Source organism: Carettochelys insculpta, chromosome 3 (assembly GCF_033958435.1).
Source record: "Carettochelys insculpta isolate YL-2023 chromosome 3, ASM3395843v1, whole genome shotgun sequence".
Lineage (NCBI taxonomy): Eukaryota > Metazoa > Chordata > Testudines > Carettochelyidae > Carettochelys > Carettochelys insculpta.
The window spans coordinates 134,621,501-134,627,500 of NC_134139.1; positions in this window are offsets into that span (position 1 = coordinate 134,621,501).

Consider the following 6,000-nt stretch of genomic DNA (forward strand, 5'->3'; position numbering starts at 1 on the left):
ATATATAATATAGTTAATGTATATAAATCACATAATAATGTTAAAAGTTTACAATCTTGTGGGGCCGCATTACTAGCTGTCCAGGGCCGCATGCGGCCCGCGGGCCACGGGTTGGACACGCCTGTTTTAAATTAAACATAACAACTAACTTCTACAGAATGGCTTTTATTTTCTGATACCATTTAATTACAAACCCATGTTTGAATGTATTTTATTATTTATTCTTTCTTCTGTTGTTGATTTTCTCTGTGCTTCCATATTCATAATTCTCTAAATTGCCAGTATAAGACTCTCTCATCATGTCAGTCATCTAGATATAGCACACTGTACAGAGAGTTGCCACTACAGAACACAAGTAAAACCTGAACATATTGGCTACATCTACATGAGAAACCTCTGTCAATAGAAGTCACTGTTGGATGGGATTTCCCAGCCAAACTTCCGTCGACTGATTGCATCTACACATAAAAGCAGATCAAAAGAGTGGTACGCTTTGTAGACAGACAGCAGCCAGACTGCCCTGCCCTCTCTTGACAAAACATCTGACCGAAAGCTCTGCAAACAGGGGTGCCAGGGGAGCTGGAAGCCCTGTTGACAAAAGGACCACAAAGCGTCTACACTGCTATTTTTTTTAACAGAACACTATCGAGAGAGGCATTATACCTGAATGGGGAGGAGTATAATGATGCTGGCAGATGTGCCGGGTTTGTTGACAAACTGTCAACAAAGTGCATTTTGCGTGTAAGCGCTCCATGGTTTTTCCCGAGAAAAGCCCAGTTTTGCTGGGAAAACCTCTTGTGTAGACATAGCCATTATGTATGGCACAGACAATAATCATTGAGTCTGCAGTAATCAACAGAGAGAAGGAGTCAGAGATTATCCTACATATATGATAAATTAACAGCTGGTAAATTCACTGGCAAGGGCCCAACTACACATAGAACTATATGGACTCTTTTGTGCAATATGTTCAGCAAGGTATCTAGCCTGTTGACCCACTAAGATGAGGAAAAATGCCCTGTGAGTCTTAGAATTAAAAAGCTATTTACCCATGTAAAAAAAAATTCCCAACTCACTGTACCAAAAAATACGTTACTCTCCTCCAGTCAGCTTAATTCAAAATGTAGATAGCAGAGAGAGCAATGGTCCTATGTTTACACCAAACGGCACTACAGAGAGCTGATCACTTAGCTTTTGTTTTGGTTCCAATTCATTTTTTCAAGAAGTGTAATTAAAAACTGCATTAATGCCACCAATTATGGCCTCCAAGGGACCAGAAACCCCATGTTACTATGTGATGGAACACAACTGAGCAGCAAACATCCATTTACCATTATAATACTCATTAATCCTGCCAAATACAACTCATTATGAGACTTCAAGGAAATCATCTCATAGGCAAACACAGCACAGACCCTATCTGTCATGGCATTCCTCACAGCACAAGTTACAGGGGTGGAAATTGCTCAATGTAACTAATTTATGAACTTGCAAGCTATACAGTCATTTCTGACACAACCCAGGAGATGTCTGCAAATATACAAGGACTTCTTTTCAATTGGAACAGCCCCTAATTGTAACTTTTTCAAAAACAAGCACTTTCAATGAAAGATGAGGAAAGGAGTTCTAATAAAATAAAAACTGTCCTGAACATTTACACAAACTTCAAACCAAAGTGAAACACATTTTTATAAAGCTAATATACATTTATAAACTTTTTCCTTTAACTTTAATATTTTGTTTATGATCATGTCCAAGACCCAATAAAGAAGCCTTATAATATCGAAAGAGAAAGTATCCTGAAATAAGCAGTTCTTGGAGTATTTCCAGCTCATATGGAAGGAAGCCAAGCATAAATTTCTCCAAAAAAAAAAAAATCCTGCATTCACAAGATTTTAACCCCTTTGTGCTTACTCTAAAGACTAATCATCTAGATAGACATCCAAATCAATCCTCCCAGACTTTTGAAGCTCCTGTTGATCAGAAATATTTTAGTGGAATGCTGTTGCTGTGCTACACATACCTGCAAAGCATGTATCTATAGATCTGAGAAAGCAAACTTTGCCACCAATGTATTTTCTAACTTTTTCATGGTCTCAACGACTCATTTCTGTAGGATGTTTCTTTTTTCAAAAATAGAGTTAAATACCAATGGAGATTATTATTTTGACCTCTGTTTTGATAGATTACTTGCTATAAGGAGCCTAAATCTTATATAACTGGATTCCAGTTATTAAAATAATACATGCCAGGCACTGAGCACATGGCTAAAGCCTAATGACACATGAAAACAACATTTAACTGGTAGAACAGAAATACCTACAAAAACCCCTGTGATTTTCCACAATTTTATGGTCTTGAGGGCTGACTTATTATGTAGAGTTTGTTAAACTGTAGAGGAGCTCAGTAAGAAGTGTGCAATTTAGGTACACCATGTCTGAAAAAAAGTTTGAGATATTCCATTGCCAGGTCAGGTGTAAGTATAACTAAGAATGGAGTTGTTCAGCTTATTGTTAAAAAGCCCCCACTGAGTATCACTGGCCTTCCATTCCTCATGCACCCACCCTTTCAAAACAGCATTTTCATGAAGTGGGATTGATATCAGCTAAGCCTGAGCATTCTTTTTCTGTGAATACACAAACAGTATAGACCAAATGGGTTCCTCTGAAGAAGAGCTTGGTAATACAAACAGAAAAGAATCCCTATCAGAACAACAATAAAGGAAAACTCTTACAAGTTCTGTCAAACCAGCTTAAAATCCAGTATTTTGAGTTAGTAAGAAAGGGGCTTTTTTCTGTTATGGTGAAAGACAGAAAATATTCTATATGTTGCTAACAAATAAGAGAAAATTAATCAAGGAATTAAGTAACCAAGAGTAAGGGAGGAGATTCCAATCAAACACAAGTTCATCTGATGCCACCAGGCTCCAGTAACAATTTTTCACTCATATATTTCTTAATATTTTTTGAAAATGTAGAATACTATGCTCCGAAAATTGCAGGATGGCTCATTCAGGAAATAAAATGTTTGTCATTGAGCGATGGTGCATATACTCATTTTTCTCTTCTGAGTCATCTGCCCTGTAACTTAAAAAAATAAAAAGAATAAATCACGCCTCAAGAACAAGTATTCTCCATATCTATATTTCATGTTTTGTGGCTATATTAGGTATTTATAACTGAATTTTCAGCATTTTGTAAGGGTAAGGAAATAAGAGGACTGTCCCAAATGATCTGAAGATTGACACAAAACCAAGAGATGAAGAACAGGACTTCACATCAACAGAATCCAGCGCATTCTGTGAGAAAAGATTCCCTTGAGAGCACTGGTAAAAGAAGGAAGAGGGTAAAGGCTTAGCTGGAGCCTCTTCTCACCTGCAGGATAAAAGTTGGGGCACATAGAGTTGTAGTGTTATATAAACCCATGTGGTTTCTAAATTTAGACTGGATGTCTATCGAAAAAATATACTGTAGCTTAACCACATACTATTGGGTCTGATGCAGGAATCATGTGCATTTCTATTACCAAAGCTAAATAGGAGGTCAGATTAGTTGATCACACTCTTGGTTTTAAAAAATAATAAATGGGCAGGATTTCCCAAATATAAGGTCAGCCGCTGTGAACAGGCACTGCTCCACTTTCATAACCCCAAGATGCCCATGATATCTACAAAGTCTTCCTGTGTTCTTGGACAAGTCACTTAATCTTTCCATGCCTTAGTTTCTCATCTCTACAAGAAGGGTGTTATGATAAGGATAAACACACCATGTTGTCAATTCACTTTTAATTTTAATTATAGATCTGTTGGGCCAAAAAGTTATAGATGCCTGTTTGATGGTGCCTCAGACTGAAAATAACACTGAAGTTACCATGTTCCCCAATGCATGTTAATTGAACTCCAAGTCTCCAAGTTCTAGACGAGAGGACACAAGAGTCTTGGGGTTCTGAAAACTTACCTGACTAATGCAGGCAGCTTTGAATTTTTATTGGTAAGAGGGGTATGGGTCATTTTTGGAAAGAAGTTACTAAGCTCTAAATTCAAGGAAGAAAAATTGTAGAAAGATAGGAGTCTATTTCGAAGTGATCATATGAAAGGAGAGTATGTGTAAGGAATTGGGTATTTAAGGCTGGGCTGAAGAAAGAAGTTCCCAGATTTTATGATAATTTATTAGTAGTAGTATTGAAATTGGGAAGGGTACCTATAAAGATTGGGGTACTGTTGTGCTAGAGCAGTGCAAAGAAAAAGAGGCAGCCTCTTCCCAGAAAATATTACAGTCTCAGTGCACAGGGCAGACAATGGATGGGAAAAGATTTTTGTTTTGTTTTCTTGGATTCCAGGAGCTTGTTGGGGTTGCAGTTTTTTTAGGAGAAATCCAGGAATTATTAAATAAATTGCGGAGTGAGATTGGCCTTAGATTTTAAAAAGACTGGATTGATCCAGATCAGCATTTTAAAATTTATTTCCTTTTCAAACTGAAGAGGTCCTTCCATTGCTGTGGGGGTAGGGACTTCATGTATACATATACATATAATGAATTTATTCTTCATATACATATAAAATTTTTAAAAAGTTGCTCTGATTGAAACAAAAAGAAAAAGAAAACATACACAATTAAATTAGTACCTCAAGAAGTCCGAAATATCCTTCACCTCTGACGTCTGAAGTTCAGATTAGTGAAATCCAGAATCAGAAGTTTTAGAGATGATATAGCACCTTCTGTCTGAAAAATAGTTCTTTAAACTCACCTCTACAAATCATAATAGAATAAAAAAGATGGCGTTACAGGAAGATTCATAAAATTAAGTGCATTTGATTACTTTGAGGTTAAAGTTAACTTCAAAGAGTACGTTGTTCCATCCAAATGCGAGAGGCTGGTAGACAGAAAAACAGACTGTTTCAGAATGGATATAATTTAGGTTTGTCACAATATTTAACGTTCAGGTCCATGTCCACATCCATGTCAATTCCTAGCCAGCATTTCAATGAAAATAAGAGTAATTCTGTCATATGCCGTGATGTGCTATCAATCCATTTGGTACTTGTGTATAGGACTTGTTTAGGCATTCAAAATATAAATTCTCTGGGGGCAAGGACACTCATTTATTGAACACATCTATCTACTGTACATTACTGTGTACATATGAAGTGCTATGTAAACAAATAATAGTAACAGGCAAATGTGTTCTTTTCAATATTTTATGTTTCTTTTCATGTTTGGATTTTTTGTTTATTCAATCTGAGCTTCTATAATTTTTCCCCTAGAAGACTGAGACTGAAGTTTAGATAGCTAGATAGCTAGATAGAATAGACTAGAATAACACAATCTCAGAATAATCCAATCTGCTCTCTCTCCCCCTCCCCCATATATAAAAACAGACTTGGTTAATCAAGAAAACCAAATGGATACATTCCAGAAAGAGGTTAATCATGCTTTAGGTTAGCAAGACACTGAATCGTCATCCATGTTATTTATGGATCTTTTCTTAGGCTTTCGAACTTGCTTCGCAGCTGTTTTAACATTGGGATTTTGTACGCTTACTAGTTTGGGCAGCTGACAATTTCTTGCATGTGCACTTTAGTTGCTCCCACTACACAAAAGGAAGTCTTTGACATAGCAAGAGCCTGACTTTTCTACTTGTGCACTCCTACAAAAGCATTTTAAGCCATCAGGCCTCAAATATCTGGACAGTAACCCTTACATTGTCAGAGAGAAAAGATTTCAGTAATAAGAGTTGTGCTTCACTTTTTAAAAAAATTCAAGAAAAGACCATTTCTGCAGATATGATGAATATAGACATTATGGATACAGTTTACTGCAGATATCTGATATCTGAGACATTGGGTCCTTAACACACTTTAGACATATTTTAGTTCTTGAAGTAAGAAGAGCTGTAGTTCAGAGACCCTGAAAAGGCCTTTTGCTCATGATATATGCTGAATAGTAAAGTAACAAAAATATAGATCTGCCCATCTGAATGAATGAAACATATACACTGAAG